This window comes from Tamandua tetradactyla, chromosome 8, assembly GCF_023851605.1.
Source record: "Tamandua tetradactyla isolate mTamTet1 chromosome 8, mTamTet1.pri, whole genome shotgun sequence".
Taxonomy (NCBI): domain Eukaryota; kingdom Metazoa; phylum Chordata; class Mammalia; order Pilosa; family Myrmecophagidae; genus Tamandua; species Tamandua tetradactyla.
Window position 1 is genome coordinate 64,272,164 of NC_135334.1, and position 19,835 is coordinate 64,291,998.

Consider the following 19,835-nt stretch of genomic DNA (forward strand, 5'->3'; position numbering starts at 1 on the left):
TGATCTGAAATGTCAAGGCAAGACTGGAGATAAAGCTATAAAGTGGGCAAAAGCCGGATCACAAAGGGTCTTTGTCTACATGTATTTGTATTTTTTCCTATCTTCAGGGAAAAACAATAACAGTAAGTGTAATACTTCACATTTATATGGATTCTGTACTTGAGCTCACTTATTCACTCTTCCATATGGTCAGTTTGCTGAGGTTGTAGCAGTAGATATTTTAATCCCCATTTTTCAGCTGGAGAAATCATTTTTTGAGGAAACCAAAAGAGTAGACTACTTTGAATGAGTCTGTGTCTTAATAATTGGGGTTCACATCCCTAGACCCTGCCCCTTTCACTGGGTTCCATCTTAGCTATCCACAGTACCACACACACAGATCAGAGGGCTGCAGACACTGGAGTTAGATTCAATGCCTTACTCTCTCCCTCCCTTCTGCTCCTTAGTTAATTGCTAATTCCACACCTCCAGCCACACACTTTCCAGTACAGCCTCCAATGAAGTACTCCACTATAAGACAATATTCTAAGATATATTTTATCATTTGACTATCCTACTAACCTTCCTTGCAATAAAATTCTAAGCAAAAAATGCAGAAGGAAAGTGGAAACTAGAAAATCACCACTAGGCAAACACCACGGTAATAAATATTGCAAGCAAAATCTAGCAATAGATGCTAAAATTAGTGGGTGAAAGTTTGAGGAGAATTAGGATTGCATCTTCCCCAAGATATTTACCATCAACAAAGAAGACTTCACAACTTTACAGTGAGAAACCCAGCAGACACCAACTTAGTCAAGCGATCAAGGTTAATATCACCCGTAACAAGACATAGCACCACCATTGGCCTACTGACATGATGATGAGAAGGATACAACATTGTTTTAGCCAAAACTGCTTAGTTGTCCTTCATTCACTAGAAAGATCAGATAAAGCCGAATTGGAGGCCAATAAGCGAGCAAAAGTGTCAAGAATATGCAAGACTGAAAGACTGTTACAGACTACAGGAGACTAAGGAAAAATAACAATCACCTGTGATGTGGGATCCTGGATAAGTCCTAGAACAGAAAAAAATAATATTAGTAAGCCTGGTGAGTGTTGAAAGGGATCTGTATTTTATTTAATAATATTGACCAATATTTGTTTTCTATCCTTTATAATTGTACTATTATTGTATGTGATGTTAACATTAGAGGAAGCAGTGTGAGGGAAGCAAGGAAACTCGACTACTTTTGAAACTTTCATTTAAGTCCAAAATTAGTTCAAACTGTTTTTTAAAGATTCATATACTCTGTACTGTCTTATGATCTTATGACAGTGCAAAAGATTAACATTGCATCAGTTGAGTCCTTTTTTCCTTCTCTGGTCTTATTTTGTACCACTTCTCCATCTTCCTCCTACTGTCCACTTGTACACATTTCCTAAAGCACAGCTCTTACTTTCATATGTAAATGCTTTTTTTTTTCAAATATTGCTCCTGTCTTGAATGTTCTTGTATTTAACTTCTAATGCCCATTACCCAGCTACATCACCACATCTTCTATGAATTTCCTCTCTTCAGTCCTGGATTTGAGCACTACTTCTCTTAGTTCAACATGGTGTAACTTCTTCCACATTGTGACGCGCATACAAAGTGTTATTGAAGCACATGGGGTGAATGAAACCTACTGACTGGCTGGGCCTCGGACATTCCAAGCCAAACCAGTCACAACAAGGGGATTAACAGCAGAAACCACCATAAGCCACTTTCATCTCACCTGCATGCCACTGCATAACTTTGGGGAGCATGTCTATGTACTGCCAGTGCTCTCCTCAGTTCCCTCTAATTTTACCTTTCTCACTCTGTACAATGATCATCCATCTTTAGGTGGAGTTCCTTGAGGATACTAGCCAAATCTCAATCGTCTCTCGATCCCCAGAGAAACCACAATGCCTTATACATAGAAGGTGGGTCTTCAAAAGTCTTTTGTATAAGTGGATAACTGCCCTAATTATAAAACCACAACCCCATTTCATTTGTAATATTCCCGACCTACTCCTGAATGTTTCATCAAAGGAATTACAAGAATCTGGAAATTATAGGAAGATGGCTTTTGGTCACATCACAGTATAGATGTTAGGAAGTAATTCTGCATACGTATCCCCCTTAAAAACTTTAATATTTACCATTTCTTTAAGGGGTTGTTCTAGCATGTCTTGGGAAGTTGGGTACTTGGCAGTTCTTATGACCAATTTTATCAAGGGAATAGTAATAACAGGCTCATTAGAATTCTGCACTCCCACTCTAGGACCTTATCCATTCTGATGAGGTCAACAGTCTAATGTACACATGAACAAACTTTTCTCCTAAACAAAATGTTTTCCTTGTCTCCCTTCCTTCCCTGTGGAATTGAACCAAACAAAAGAGAATAAAACCTGGAAGTTCCTCTTTATTTTTCTCAATTTATATTAAACTTCAGCATCAGTTACATCTGGATTTGAATTCAAATTCTACCATTGGTATAACCTTGGGCAAGTTGTTTAGGCCCTTGGACCTCAAATATAAAATGATTTCATAAGATTAGGCTTGAAATTTTGCTGTGTGAATTTAGAAATAATGTATGTCAAGTGCTTGCCACAGTGCTTAAACAGTGTAGCTTCTCAATAAATGACAGCCTTCTTCCAATTCTTTACCAAAGGCACCTAACCTTTTCAGATGCCTGATTCTATATTCTCACTCGCTTCTGGCCACAGCTGCACCCTTCAGTCTTGTCATCTGACCAAAAGGGCAATGGGAGAGTTCATTCAAGACATCCATTCATTCTGTTTCAGTCAGGAAACAGAAACCACACCAGTTATCTGAACAAAGTGTACTTAATATAAAAACACTGTTAGCTAGATACAAAACTGTCAACTAGATCACCGAAAAGGTAAAACACACACTATGGTATCATGGAGGCGACACCTGAAGGAAGATGCCCTGGTACCCAAGGGAAGAGGTTGGAATTATTAAAATTTTAAAGTTTGAAATTAAGGCACTAAGAAGCTGAAATTCAGACCTCTCAGTAGGGGAACTGCTCTGCTGGTGTTGGGGCTGAGGTTTCTGAGCTCAAATGAGAGGGCCTTCTGAGGTAGGGGTTCTCTGGCCAGCTAATGCTGGTGCATCCAAATGCGGTATCCTGAAGTTGTTAATGCAAGTGTTGAAAAAAATGCAAACTGGATTTAGCTGCTCTTGTGCAAGGAAACTACACTCTAGGTACACCCTGCAGCCTGTAGTCTTCTCTAATATCCCCTTTTTCAGACCTTATCAGGGAGCAGCTGGCAAAGCAGAAAATGGTTTTGCAGAGAGCTGGTCTCAGTGTCACAGAAAAGAGTACTTATACAGTTGGTTTGGAGTTGAGAAACAGTAACTTAAAAACTGGGACAGAGGGTCTGTAGGAATACAGAAGATGCAATAAGATCACTCTGCATCTGATTCAGAATTTCTTGTGATGAGCTTAACCCCTGCTTTCCCAGGTTCATTTACTCCTACTTCTCACCCATGTGCTACACATGCTTCCCAGATAGCCTTAGTGTGGCATAAACAAAAGCAAATGTAGAACTTCTGAGAGTTTACCTCTAAGTATGTCATCATCCATGGCTGTCTTGTTAGAATATTCCCCTTCTTAGGTATCTTCCCTTTGCAGTGCCAATTTGGTGGCTGAATTAAGTAAAAGGGAGAGGAAGTAATGGAGCTTTAGGGGCACAGCATATGTTATCATACTGCAGAAACCAGGATCCCTATCTTGCAGGCAGAACCAGTCTGGCAGTTTCGGGTAGCTGGGTAGTGCGTATTGCTACTGTTAAAATGATGGGTGTATAGTATCTCTTGCAAAGGGTAAAGGTAATCTAATATATGCATAGCACATATTAATACATGCATAGCATATGACAGTGTACTGTGTACATCTCTACGTATCATTACAGTTGATCCTCAAACAATCACGTGGTATAGGTATCAATAGTATACCTATTATACAGGTGAAAAAACAGAGGTTTAGAGAGTTCATGTGACCTAAAAAACATTACAGGTGTAGGACCTCAGCAGGGATATATAGTGAAAAAATACGGATTTGGAACCAAGCCCACCATGTGTTAATCATGGGTCTATCATTTTACCACTTGAGAGACATAGGTCGTAATAACCTGGGACCCAAGTTTTATACTAAAAAAAACAAAAAAAAAATTGCAATAAGTTCTTCACAGGATTGTTGTGAAATTCAAATGATGGAACATGTTTAGCATGTCTAGTACAGTACCTGGAACAAAGACGGTAGCTACTGTATAGTAATTATCATCAGCCTCCTTGTTGTGATGAAGGCAAGGAAGATCACAGTGGCTGGCTTAGCTAGAATTTGAACTCAGGACTTTCAGCTTTAGACATGTCCATAAGCATCATAACTGTCGATAAGTACATTGCTTCCCTCACCTGCTCCCCAGCAACTGGCAATCTCATGCATCAGGCAAAGAAAAAGCTTCAATTTATTTTTATCTACCTTTAAATATAATAAAAATCCACATGTCCATACGAATTACAACATTTGGAACAGCAACATCATCAGGCAGTCTTATTTCAATAAGGGAAGGTTGAAGGTTAACTAGCTATATTGCACTAAAAATAAAACCAAAGCATCTTTCCATTCTTTCAAGGTGAGCAGAGTAAACACCCATTGGCAACAACACCCTGTCATATAGGCAAGCATATGACCAGGGTGTGTAACTGAAAGAGCTGTTGACGTGGAAACTAAGAGGTGTGCAAGTTATGTCACTCAATTTATGACTATGAAAGGGCAAAACAAAACTCACCTGGAAGTTACAGAAGTGTTGTGCAAAGTTCCTTAGAGCCCTAGCAAAGAAGCTGACTTAGATGGTAAGGTAAGTATGAATGAACACAGCCCAGGAAGGGAAAAGCTGTTTTCTTTTAGGGGCTTTTCCTGATTATGCATTGCTAAGACCTTTGTTCCAAACAAAATTAGAAGTCAAGTCAGTGATACTCCAGGCAGCTCATGCTAGTAATTACTTCTCTTATAGTAACGAATTTTTAGTGATAACTTTCACTTCCCACTGTTCATTGGAGTTTCCAAAAGGATATATGTGTTATTTCACTTTTTTAGAAATTGAAAGGACACCAAACTGTTCAAATGTTTGTATAGTTGATGCTATCGTTCATGACATATTTAATCAGCATCTATGATAATAATAATAATAGCTGTCATTTGTTTAATACCAGGATGTCTCAGGGTTTATAATGAACCTCACATTATTTATATCCTTAGAAGAAACCTTCTAGGTAATTTTATAGACAAGGAAACTGAGCCTTGGGTGTCGATAAAGTTGCACAAAGTTACATAGCTACTAAAGAACAAGGGTAGGAGTCAATCCTCTCTCTCTCATTCCAAACCCTGTATTCTTTACCCACTACCATATTATCTATAGACATATGATGAAAACAAATCTAGTAATATATTTATATTCATATCATCAGAAAGCCTTTTAAAGATCTACTTTAACCTTTTCAAAAATAAACTGTGCTTTCATTCACATTCTTCCTCTACCACTTACTAGCTGGGAGAGGTTAGGCACCTGCTTTTCTTAATGATAGTGTGAGTGCTGCAATTTTCATCTCAGAGGACTGCAGTGGGTATTAAAAGGGAACAGGTCTTGCAGAGTGTCTTGACCATGTATTTTTTTTTTTCATTCATTCATGCCTTTAACAAGCTCTCAGTGAACACCTGTGAGTTAGATGCTATGGTAGGTTCAGATTGAATGATTTATCAATACTCTTTCCCTTTGCATGTCTACCCCAGAAAAATTATCATGAATTGACAAGGATTCCATTACTACATAGAGATCATATTATTAAGTTTGGTGCTAAAGTCCCAAAATCAAAGAGCAAAAGAAGGTTTATTGTGAAGGTGAGAGCAGTTCTTGGAAAGTTCTTTCCTTCACCAAGCAAAGGATTTTTTTTTAAGTTTGGAGCTTGTATATGGAAGTTTAATAATATTAAAAAAATAAATGCATATGAGAGAAGGTTTTGGGTATTGTTCAACCAGCTGAAAACTGAACCACATTTTGTAGCAACAATTTATGGTTAACATCGCAAACTAAAGCATTTTGAACATTTTTACTAGTATAATTTCGAGATAAAAATGTCTGTCTAATGAATATTCAGCCATCGTGTCTGGCATAGTGTTGCATCTTAAGTGTTTAATGTCACATTAGTCACTAGTTTATAAATACACTGCAACATTTCTCTTCTGACCATTTGGACACAAATGAAAGTTACTGATGAGAAATTCAAGCCTATGACATGCTGCGTATGGAGTAAAGCATTCCCTCATACTCAAATCCTTGAAAATCAAAGCTAAAGAGAGTGGAATTTAGGGAATAAAAATCTTCACTCAATAAGTCACAAGGCTAGAAGAGATGCTTTTCAACCATCTGTCCAACACCTCCATTGCATAAATGAGATGTCTGACTACAGAAAGGCAAGCAGTCAGACAGCTAGATTTATATCAGAAGAGGTCCCCCCAACTAGAGTTATAATTCTCAATTATGAAGACATGCATAAATAGATTGAAATATACAATCATGCCAGTGGACTACGTGGGAGCAAGAGTGGAGGAACAAGAAGGGGGAGAGTGGGACCCAAGACCTTCATCCATATGTCCCATTGCAAAGTACCTCTCTGTAGAGAGAGGGGTGGACTGTCATTCTCCAGTTCTCAGGCTCTTTCCACTACATCACATTGTCTCTTCATGTGAGAAATCTCCAGGTACTAATTGCCTTAGTTCAAATCTAAATGCGGTATTACTTATAACTTTATATGCCTGCTTCTTTGTTAACTATCCTTGAAAAATTAGAATGGCAAAGATGCACTACTTCTCCAGCTTTACAGGAACACTGAGGTCAAAAGTCAAGGAATATTTCTTGCTGTTGTGCTGGTCAGAATTTTTGAAAGCGCTGACGCTTGGATACTGGCACTTGCACCTCCACCATTCTTGTCTTCAGGCTATGCTAGAACATTGGTCTGAAATCCTTTCCTGTCCTCTATAGGTGACTTAGACCAGAGCAACCCTTGAGAATAAGGAAGTGACTGATGCTAAACTGGGAGATATTAGTGCAATAAAGACCAAGGTATAATTTGCTCAACATCCAGCAATCCCAAGGCCCAGAGTTACTAAACACTCTCCCTAAATTTAGTTCATCCCTTGGAGGTTTTACCTTTATGATTCTCATTACCCCTGACATTACCCACTTAAGTTGTCTGTATTTTGCTTAGCATCAATCCACAAGCAGAGCATAAGTCTCAGGAAGTCAAGGCTCAGTTTTGAGTTCCAAAATGGCACCAAGTTAGTATTCTCCTGAGATTAGGAATAGGTATAGAAATAGCAAGTTGATATGTGAGAGAAAAACTAAAAACACTTAAAAAAACAAATTATAATTCATATTATTTTTTTCAAAGGTAAGAGGTATGAATATGTTTCAGGGAAGAATAGTTGGATCATTGTTATAGAAGCAGTCACAGAGAGAGGAATGTCAATGAATGAGAAAAAGATGAGATCATAAGGCCTTTGTGAACCGTGTTAAGGAACTTGAAAATGCTCAAGATAACGGAGACTATTAAAGGTTTTTAATCACAGAATTTATATCAGATCTGCATTTTGCGAAAACTAATCCAGGGCAACCTGGAGAATGGATTGCAGTGTTGTAGGGAGAAGGTGAATTTGGAGATCAGTTGAGGGAATTCAGGCAAGAAAGGACGAAGGAATGCATTAAAGGTGAGGTAGTGAGGCTGGTGGGAGGGAGGTTAACTCTCTTTAAGGTGCTGGGGAGGGGATTTGATGAAGCGTTACTTAGAAAAGAAGAAAAGAGGGTCAGAGACTGACTCTCAGAGCTTGGGGACTATATCAGCACAACAGAAGGCTGGACCAAGAACAGCAGGGACCTAGCTGAGCAAATGGCCCAATCTGAGTGCATCACACATCAGCTCCCACTCTTGGGAAGCCTTGGAAATCAGAGCTGAAGGTGTTGAATTTTGAGCCACTTGCCTTTGATTAGGTGGGTCATTCACTAAAGAATCAAACTGCCAATCAGTTACAAGTGTCTCCTTTGTGAGTTTAAAGAGTTTTATCTAGGCATGACCATACAAGAGCCCTGAGCTTCTGTGATCTTCTGTACATTGTACAGAAAACTTCCATTTTAATCAGTATATTATGAGGGAATTCTTTCTGAAATCTAATTCATTCATACTGTCTCTGAGAAATGTTTCCATTCTTGCTTCTCCTCTGTCCTCTGCATTTAAGATTAATTGATATGGAAGACACCAACCCTTTTCATTATCCTAATGTGATAACAGCAATGATGATGTGAGTTCAGGATTTATTCAGGTGACAATGTGAATTATATATCCCTAAATGAATGGCACTGTTGCCTAGGCATCTAATTTTTCCTTTCTATTCATATTCCACAATCAGTTGGTTACTGAATATTAAGATTTCTCCTTCTTAAGTAGGTGCAAGGGTTTGGGGACCAATTCCATCTTTGTTCACTGCATTCCACTTTAGAGTCTGGCCTCTGCCATGAGACTGTCTGCAGTCAAAATCTGATTCTACTCTTTAGTTATTAGAAGAACCTAGGCAAAGTGTATAAAAACATAAAGCCTCAGTTTTCTCATCTAAGAGGAGACAGAAATACCACTCTTTTCCTCATAAGGCTGTTAAGAATATTAAATATATGTTAAATATTAAATGAGAATTGTAAAACACTTAGGGCAGTGTTGATTTATATATTATCAACACGTTATAAATATATACTATAGCCATGACAATACATTATTATTTTAACTATTATGCAGTTTTAGAAACTATGATAATCTCAACTATAAAATGAGAAACAAAAATATCCACCTCCAAATTTGATGTAAGAAATGCATGCAGTTGAATTCAACCTCCATGAATACAAGAATTTTTGTCTTTTTTTTTAATTGTTATATCTCTTGTCTGGAAAAGTACTAGAATAAATAAATATTTGTTGAATGAATGCTAGGCACATAAAGCCTTACTCTCCCTGCTAATAAGCTATTTCAGATGTGGAACAACTCTTTTGAACCATCCCCTAAGTGGTATCCCCTCTTTAAATCATCCTTGATTATTTTCATTCCCAAATTCTTACTGTACATTTCTGATCACTTTACTCATTTTTTTTAAACAAAATCAAACCCAGTCTCAAATGCCATCATGGACTCTTACAACTGTTTTTTCAAAGTTGCCACAAATCAGTTACTTTCAAGACACCTAAATTGAGATAAATTGAAGCATTACTCTTAAAATACTGTACAATTTCCTGTGCCAGAATTCCATTCATGCTTCTTTGCGTAGCCCAGCACCGCTCATTTGAACATTCTGTGATAAAGAAAATATTGTATATCTGTATCATCCAATGCAACCGGTAGTCATTGAGACCATAGAGTGAGCACTAGAAATGTGGCTGATGCAACTGAGGAATAGACTTTTTAATTTTCTCTAATGCTAAGTAATTTTAATTAAAATATGCACAGATAGCTAAGGCTACCATATTGAGCAGTTTAGGTATAGATGTCCTACCCCCTGCCTCTTTTCATGATCTTGTCCTTCCCAGCTCCACCAAAAGCACCAGATTCCCATGAGATTGGATCCTTAAAACTATACCTGTTTTCACACAATTGCCACCTTGGAATTCTTAAACCTTTAAAATTCATATGCAATTCTCTACTATCATTCCAGTAAGAGAGCCCTGGTAAGTTTCATCCTCCACTAATTTTTTTTTTTAAACTCAGCTACTGTTGCAAAATGTGTTCAAGGAAATGAAATGGCAGGATAATTACAGCAGTCCCCATTGTGGTAATTAGCTTGCATTCATGACTGCCTGGTGCTTCCACCATGTATCTGGGTCTCCTTTGAATCCCAACATGTTTTATATTCTTCCTGGAATATTTATCGGTGTGAATCCTGATGTCATTTAGGTAAGGAACATTGTATAGGTGATGGGGAAAATCATGTCCCCCTCTTTTTATACATTTAGGATATTAAAAATATAATTTCTTTAACTAGATCATGTTTTTCTGAAGGGAAATTTTTTAAAAAAGCTGTACTTACAAATCAAATATGTCTTAGGGTATACAAAGGCTAGAGGTCTTGGTGAATGTGGCCTTCAAACTCAGGAACACTTGGTCTTGAGACCTCAGAAAACGATGTGGCAGTCACTCCTATGATCTTGGGGCGGTCCATGTACCTTCTTGTAGCCACTTGGTTGAACTCATCATCTGCCATCCCAGCTGGCCAGAGGGCATTCCTAATGCATAGTTGCCACACTAGAGATGTTTTAATCCATTTTCCTCACTTCTCCATGAGATTCTAAAACTCTTGATTATTTTTTGAGCCCCCAGGTAAGTATGCTAGCCTATTTAATTCTCAAATTCACCTTAATAGTGGGGATTTTCTATTATCATTATTATGCAGATTAAAAGAGTGAAGCTCAGAGGTTAAATTGCCTTGCCCAGGATCACAAGGGCTAGCCTACCGTAGAGCTATGATTTGAAAATAAATTCTGCTCAGTTCCAGCCTACTATCCCTGTTACTGCATGGTATTTCCAGAAAGGCCCTCCTTTAGGGGTATTGTTCACTTTCTCCACGATTAGAAAGTGTCCTGAGGTATCATCCTCCAGAATGGGCTTTATCTGGTATGACAGTACATACAAAATTATATTGGGGTTGCATTATTAGGGCACAGCCATGTGAGATTATTTCTCCACACACGTGGCTCTTGATGGTAGAGGCACCTCAACCAGATTACATAGCCGGGGAATGTAGGTTTCTTCAAGCAAGTATTTATGAAGTACAGACATATCAGATTTGCAGAGGGAGACTTTGAGCATCCTTTGCTCGGGAAAGCTTTAAGAAATTAAATTTACTTAAATAGTAGGGTGGTGCAAGAGTAGTTCAGTGATAGAATTCTTACCCGCTATGAGACCCCGGTTCAATTCCTGGAGCTTGCACATGCCACAAAACAAAAAGAAAGAAAGACAAGAAAGAAAAATAAATACATAAAAACAAGAAAATATATATATATATATATTACTTAAATGGTGGTTTCCAAACTTAAAAACAATAGCAGAGCTTTTTAGCAGATTAAGGTAGAGTTCTGCTTGGGAGCAGGGTCCCTCTTAGTCTCACCTCCTATGCCCAGTCCACCCCACCCTGCCCTGCCCCAGTCCTTTCTAATGAACTTCCTCCCAACCTTCAGAGCTCTGGGGAAAAAAGAGTGTGGAAACCACGTAAAGCAAGTGCCACTAAACAAGCTTGGAAATTACCGATAGCATCCACTGTCTCAGTATGATTAATCCTCACTCAGTCTGAGGATTTATCTTATCTGAATTTCTCCCTCATAAGCAAAAACATGCACTTCTCCCACCTGTCTCTCTGTTGGGAAATCAGTATGTGTTGGGAGTAAGCATTTAAACTTCCAATTCTAAAGTGTAAGGTATCAGAGCATAGGAGAGACTGACAAATTTAGTTGCTAAAATCCTCCACAAGTATGAAATGTTCTTTCATGAAATATAACCAACGTACAACATCAATATAAGGTGTTAATTTTAGCAGTGGTATGTGGAAAAAGATACACCTAATGTAAACTATAGATTATAGTTAATAATACTATCTTAGTATTCTTTCATCAATTGTAACAAAGGTACTACCCTAATGCAAAGTGTCAATACTGGGGGGGAATATGGAAACATTTTTATTTGTTTATTTGTTTGTTTGTTGTTTTTTAACTTTTTTTATTGTGAAATATAGCATATAGCCAAAGTAAGGAAAGAAAAAGCAATAATTTTCAAAGCATACTTCAACAAGTAGTCATAGACCAGATCCTGGATTTGTCATGCACTACCATTCTACCATCTCAGATTTTTCCTTCCAGCTGCTCCAAAACACTGGAGGCTAGAAGGATTATTGATATAGTGATTCAGCAGTCACACATTGTTAAATCACATGTTCTTTGTTATATCTCCTCCTTCTCCTCTGATCCCTCTTCCAATCTGTAGGGATCTTCAGGCAATGCCTGTTCTGACTTTTCATGTTGAGAAGGGGTATTGACATTAAAGGATAGCAGGATATAATCAAATAAACCTTCAACCTCTCTAATTGAAAATAATATGATAATTTTTAAAATGTTATGCTATGTGAAAGAAACTAGACAAAAGTCCTACACAAAATATGGAAATATTTCCATATTCACTCCAGCATTGACACTTTGCCTTAGTGTGGTAACTTTGTTACAATTGATGAAAGAATACTAAAATAGTACTATAAACTATTGTATAATTCCATTTGTATAAAATATAAATATAAATAAATCGATAGAGACAGGAATAAAAAATAATCATTTGTACTGATGTAGCCAGAGGAGCACACACTGCCTATAACAGGATCACCAACAATAAAAAATATAAAGGTTTTGGAGTCCCACTCCAGACTTACTGATTCAAAATCTTTGATTATACATGTGGGACAGGAATTTGCCATTTTTGTATTCTACATAGATATGATGTTCAGTTGTCACTCCTTCATGAGCCTGTGACTTGGGAATCACTGATTTCATAGTTAAATGATAGTATTTGGAATCCGTGTTCAAAGGCTAAGGTTGTTGGCATTATATATTCCCCCATGGGTCACAGATGAGGTGAATTTTGATTCCTGAGCACCAGGTAGGAAAAAAATAACATGGTAAATCCTTGGCTATTAACAACCCCTTGATGCTCCATATCTTTATTCATGGCCTTTGAATCAAATATTTTATATGTAATTGATTCTCAGTAAATATTTACCCAACAAATGAATGAATGAGTGACATGTGAAGAGAAACAAAATCCAAATTATATTAATGCTATGATTAAAATTAATACTATGTCCTTTAAAAGACCCTCCTAAAAACAGATTTCCCACGCAGATCAATTAGTGAATAAACAGTGTAAACATTTGGGGCTTGCATCTGAGATAATGAATAAATACTGGATACAAAATGTTGAGCAGCCATAATGAAAATCCTTTGTTGATGCCCCTAGCAAATAACTAATTCCTCAGCTTGGTCAAGTTGGCCAGCCTTTGCTTCCAAGGCTGGTTGGTATTTTATCTCCCTCCCATATCTGAGAGAAAGAGTATGCTGGCATGATGTTACAGCACTACAATTAAATTTCATTATTTCTCTGAAATTATTAAGGATGGAATGCCATTTGTTGCTGTATTTTTCCCTCCTGTAGAGTTAGTTTCTGTACCTTTAGTTAATATAAATCGGGTAATCACAAGAGAAGGGAAGTATTGCATTGGCAAGTTGTGTGACCTTGGGCAAATTATTTAGTCACCTCAAGCCTCAGTTTCCTCTTCTGCAAAACAGAAATATTTTATCTACCTAATCCCTATTGTTGTAAAGATGATAAGATATGCAAAATGATACATGTACATCAAACAAGCTCAGTGCCCTGGATAAGAATACTTAGTGTCATTATTGTAGTAAATAAATTTTGGTGTGTGATATTACTGTAAATGAATTAAATATACATTTTCATAAAAATTACCATTTACACATATAAGCATTCATCATCTACTTTTGTCCACACTATAAACAGCACTATAAAGGTGTGATATGGGCAGATGATGTGCTGATTCCCCTAATTTACGTACTAGGAATTTGTGGATTACAGTTATTACTTGAACTTTCTCAAGTAGTTTTTGAACACTTGTCAGTAAACAACAGGAATAGATTTTTATCATATGTCAGGCCAGGATATTCAATGTTCTTTGCCTTATTAAACTATGGTCTGGAGAATGGGGTCCTTATCGGGGAACAAAATTGATAACAACATAATTAATACTTACTAAAGAAGAGATTCAGAAAACCAGAGAGCTATGATGAGATGGTGAGTTATGATGATTAATTTCAAGTGTCAACTTGTCCAGTTGTTTGGTCAAGCATTGGCCTGTTTGTTTGTTACTGCAGGGGTATTTTGTAGATGGGATTTGTGTTTATAATCAGTTGATGGCCTCTACAACCAACAAAGATGATCATTGTCAGCAATGAGTGAAGTCTCCTCATCTGATAATTTGGAGGTCTTCAAAGTCAAAACTGAGGATTTGAGAGGGCACAAGAAGAATTTCGGCCTCCATTTCAGCATTCAGTCTCGTCAGGATTTCTAGCCAGCCAACTTCCCAAGGCGAATTCTTGCTAAGTACTTCAGCATCCCCTTTATCACAGTTCCAAGCTTGCAGTCTGCCCTACTGAGCTTGGTCTTGCCAGTCCCCAAGGTCACTGAACCAGTTCCTTATAATTAATCAATCAACCTCTCCCCTCCCCCCTTTCTATACACACACACACACACACACACACACACACGGAGGTAAGAATGGATGAGTTGATTATTTTACATTGAAATTGTAGTATGACAACTTGCTTTGTGTACAGACATCATACACTAGTATCTGCTTTGCTCTCAGATCTATGCTCAAATCTGCCTTGACACTATTCATTTTCTGATCTTGAGCAAATCTCCTGAGTTTTAGATCATGCTCTACCTTCCTACAGCTTTGCAAGTTGGGGCAATTAATTTTTTTTCTGAACCTTTGTTTCCTGAGAAAAAAACATCAACAATAAGAACAAAATAACAATATCAGTACCTTTCCTGACTACATTAAAAAACAATGGTAAATATACCACAAGTTAATGGATGTGAAATTATATTGAACAAATAAATTATTTTACACATATTAACTATTATAAAATATGCTCTACCATAGAAATCCCTGACATTTTTTTTTCAATTGTTCATGGCTCTGTGCTGCCTAGGTGCTTAAAACCACTATTTAGATAAACAGACTTGTGCTACCTGATAACCTCTTGGCTTTCACATAGATGTATGCAACATATAAATGAAAGTGCCCTTGGAGAAACAATTTCCTTATCAAGCTTGAACACACCAGGCCACTGAAATGGAAGCACAAATCACCTACACTGGAGAAACCTTCACTAATTATTTTTAATAACACTTAAAGTTTCTTTATAATTGCAAAAATAAAACATGTTCCATGTAGAAAATTTGGGGAAAATATATGTACTCTAACAATTAACTGACCCCTATAACCTAGAGAATATTTGTTTTGCTATAAATCTTTTCAGTCTTTAGAAGGACACAGAGGCTTACAATTTAACAAGGGCAAAAAATTAATAGTAGAGTTGTCTCTCAATGGAGTATGGCATTTTGCAGTTTGTAAATCATGTGCCCCACATGAGCTCAGGTGTGAAAACAGTCAGACCTCACCATGTCTCTGAGGCCATCAGAAACATCTTAACACTGCCACATCATAGAAAAGTGAACTGAACCTCAAGTGGTTCAATGACTTATCCTTAATTGTGCAGCTAATAGGAGAATCTAGGTCAACTAACTGACCACCAGAACTTTCTACTGTGTCATCGTGTGCAATTTATCCAGCACGGTGGGGAGGGGGTGGGGGTCAAATTTGTGGGAGCAATAAAGACATTATTTGGAGAGGTTTGTCAGAAGATCATGAAGTAGGAATCTGCGGGAATCAATCCCTCCACCAGAATAGTTAGTAACAGGCAGGAACTGTTTGAATCAACTCTTTTGAAACTCTGGCAACCAGTAGGACTGTGTTCAGCAGGCAGGGATGAGCAAGAGGAAGGGGCTGGTAGAGTCTGGTAAATACCTGTGAATTGTACTCTCCAGGCAGCAGAAACCCATCCCCCAACTTTGTAACAGCAGTGAGGTACTGACACGGCTTGCTGGTACCAGAGTAGGACTTAAGGACTCATTTCTCAAAAATTCACGGGTATGTATCTGAGCACTGATCTCTGTTTTTTGATTAGCTACTTCCCTTTGGCCCTTGTTCCATCCAGCCCCGGGCAAAGGCGAACAGAAGAGACTTAAAGACAATTTGTTTCCTTGGAGATGCAAAAGACAGTTGCAGGGCTTCATTTGTTGGGCTGGTGCACAGACACTGTGCATTTTTAGGGAGCCCTAGAGGAACCTCCTGGCTTCCTTACTAGCCCTTGCCTCATCCCCTTCCCAGGGCAATTTGGAGCCTGCTCTTGCTTCTCTTGTGGGTCCCGGAGCCTTGATTTGGAAGAGACTGACTTGGGCAACTCCTTTCTGGTGTGCCCCCCCACACACACATGCACACACACACACCTCCCCGAATTTATCCTTAAGGCAAAAACAGTTTAAGATAGTCAAAAACAGAAGAAACAATTGAACTGGATGGCCTGGGGCAAAGGCTAACCAGCTTTAAGTCTCCCAGAAAAACAGCCAGGAGAAGCCTTATTTACCTGGGGAGTACGGGATGCTCACAATGTCCTGGGGATCTCCTAAGCAAGCACAGGCCCAGGACAAAACACAGGAGAAAAGGCAGGGAGGATCCTGCACCTGGACTGCCTTTGGCTGACTGTCTTGATTGGAAGGTTGAGCTCTGAAGGAGAACAGCAGCCAATGCAAAGCCAGTTTGCAAAGACTGTCAAAGGTTTTTGTTTGTTTGTTTGTTTGTTTGTTTGTTTTTGGCTTAGATTTGCTTGGTTTCTTTAGCTCCCCACACTCGAGAAAAATTCTGTCATATCCCTAGCTGAATACAAACTCAAGAAATAGACATCTGAGAGAATAAATCCCAGTGCTAACATTTTAAAAATATTGAAACATACAGTATGCAACAGAAGATTACAAGACAAACAAAGGAAAAGGAAATGGCTCATCCAAAGGAAGAGGAAAAAAATCTAGAAAAGATAAAAAAAAAAAGACTGGACTGTGGAAATATTCAATAAAGACTTTTTAAAAATCTGCCTAAAGAGATGAAGGAAAATGCAGAGAAAGAACTAAAAGATATCAGGAAAGCAATGAATGAACAATATGAGAGTCTCATTAAAGAGACAGAAATTTCACAAAGGAATCAACTATAACTACAATTGTTGAAGACCACAATAGCTTGAAAGGAAAGATTCCCAGGAGGCTTTCTGCAGATTGGAACTGGCAGAAGAAACCCTGAACTTGAACTCAAGACAATTGAAATGAGTCAGGCTGAGGAGCAGAAAGAAAAATAGAATTATAAAAAGCAAAAATAGTCTACAAATGCCTTTTTTTTTTTTTTTTTTGCATGGGCAGGCACCGAAATGAACCCAGTTTCTGGCATGCAGGCGGGAACTCGGACTGCTGAGCCACCGTGGCCCGCCCTGTCTTTTATTTTTAAACTTAATTATATTGGAAAATATATTTATTACTTAAATATGTTTAACAGTTAAAAAATAAAATACATGTTAATGTATTTTTACCCTTGTAAAAGGTTTACATCTTTTACTGCAGTTGAAAATCTCGTTATATTCATTAGCCGTTCTTTTTCCTGATTTGTAGGCAGTGCTTTATATTCAGAGCAGTAGTTCTATTTATATTTAGGTCATTTTGAAACTATGTCTCTTATTTCTTATGATGTGTTGGTTCTAATTCCTATCGGGAATTCACTTCACATTTAATCAAATCCTTAAAATGTTATCTTTAAATATATGTTTTATTTAAATTTTGTATGCTGTGTGGTGGGAGTCACATTTCCTTCTTTTTCCATGTGACTATCCTGTTATTGCAGCCCCATTTGTTGACTTATGTTTTTTTTGGGCAGGGGTCGGGGGGGTGCGGTGAGTGCATGGGCCAGAATTGAACCTAGATCGCCTACGTGGCAGGTGGGAATTCTACCACTGAACTATGCTTGCACCCCCCTAAACGTTCATTTTTCTTCCTTTTAAAATTTGTTTAAATCTACATCCTCAAAGCACAAAGTCATAAAGACAGTCAGACATTTTAATCCATGAACTTTATTCCACCTTCGAATCTATTGGAATTTTATTGTCATATATAGTTGCAGAATGGATTCCAAATAATTTTTCCTTACACATTTCATTAAGCCACCTCTTGTTCCCCCACTGATTTATATGCCTATTACTGGTCCTATGTGAGCCTGAAAATTGCTCCAATCCTTTCAGGTGTTTTTTTGGTTTTTTTTTTCCAGGTCTCCTGTAATTTACTCACTTGCATGTGCTTATCAGCACCCAACTGAAGAGTCCCAGCGTAGGGAACTTCTGCAGATCTCTGGTGCTTTCTCTGAGCATATCTCTCCTTTCCAGTAGTGTGGGTGCATTGCCAAGTCTAGGCATGTCAGCTCCCTAGTCATGTCTGCTCAACTCCCGGAGCCTATCTTAAGTCCCCCTCTCAGTAGCATGGCGTGGAGATTCTCTCCAGGTGGTAAGTGAGGCTATGATAGGACTCATTTTGTTTCCCATCTTTTAGTGATGATAATCCTAAAGTGTACATGTCCAAGGTCTGAGAACCCCATCTCTATTTCAGTTGTTTCAGACAGGAAAATAAGTCCAGTCCCCAAAACCCTATCTAGGTTGAAAGCAGATATTCTAGTTTGCTAGCTGCCAGGATGCCATATACCAGAAACAAAATGGCTTTTAAAAAGGGAAATTTAAGAAATTGCTAGTTTACAGTTCTAAGGCCAAGAAAATGTCCCAATTAAAACAAGTCTATAGAAATGTCCAATCTAAGCATCCAGGGAAAGATACCTTGGTTTAAGAAGGCCGATGAAATTCAGGGTTTCTCTCCCAAGTGAAGGCACATGGCAAACACAGTCACAGTTCCTGTCTCAGCTGGAAAGGCACATGACAAACATGGTGTCATCTGCTAGCTTTCTCTCCTGGCTTCCAGTTTTATGATGCTCCCTGGGAGGCATTTTCCTTCTTCATCTCCAAAGGTCACTGGCTGGTGGACTCTCTGCTTCATGGTGTTGCAGCATTCTCTGCTCTCTCTGAATCTCTCATTCTCCAAAATGTTTCCTCTTTTATAAGACTCTAGTAACTAATCAAGACCCACTCAAATGTATGGAGACATGTCATCACCTAATCCAGTTTAACAATCACTCTTGATTAAATCACACCTCCCGGGAAATGATCTAATTACAATTTCAAACATATAGTATTGAATAGGGATTATTCTACCTTTATGAAATGGGATTTAGATTAAAGCATGGCTTTTCTAGGGGACATACATCCTTTGAAACCAGCACAGTGGAAGTATCCTGTACATTTCCTACAAGCTCCCAATTTTGTCTAATTTTTCAATATTAGTTTTGCTATACTTTTAAGACATTTTTCCAAGTGTCTTAAAAACCCCCATGAAAATTATGAATAAAATTACATTGAGGAAATTCAACTTCTTCATAAAGTTGTTTCAAGTGAGTATCCATACTTTATTAAATTAATTCTTACAAAGTTTGGAGTTTTTTGGTAATATTGGACATTTTTTTCATGTTTTATGATTTTTTGTTGGTATAGGTGGACATTATTAATTGCATATATTGTAAGTGCAAGCAAAAATTTTGTTTGTTTTCTAATTAGCTTCAAAAGCTTTTCTGCTGATTATCTTTGATATCCTAGGAATACCACACTATCGTCTGTATCTAATTACAATTTGAATCTTCCTTTCCAAACTTTAAATTTCTCATTTCTTTTGCTTTTTTTTTTACTAATTTGTGCATTGTCATGTGCACACTAAACAGTATTAGTGACAGCTGGAATCTATGTTAAGTCCTCAACCTTAAAAAAAAAGTCCTACATTTTTATGATTAAGTATGGTGTTTTCTCTCATTAGCCAGTGAAGGAAGTTCCCTACTTATCCTCTCCAAGAAATATTTTATGTTTAATCAGATAGAGACGTTGAATTTTCATAAATTATT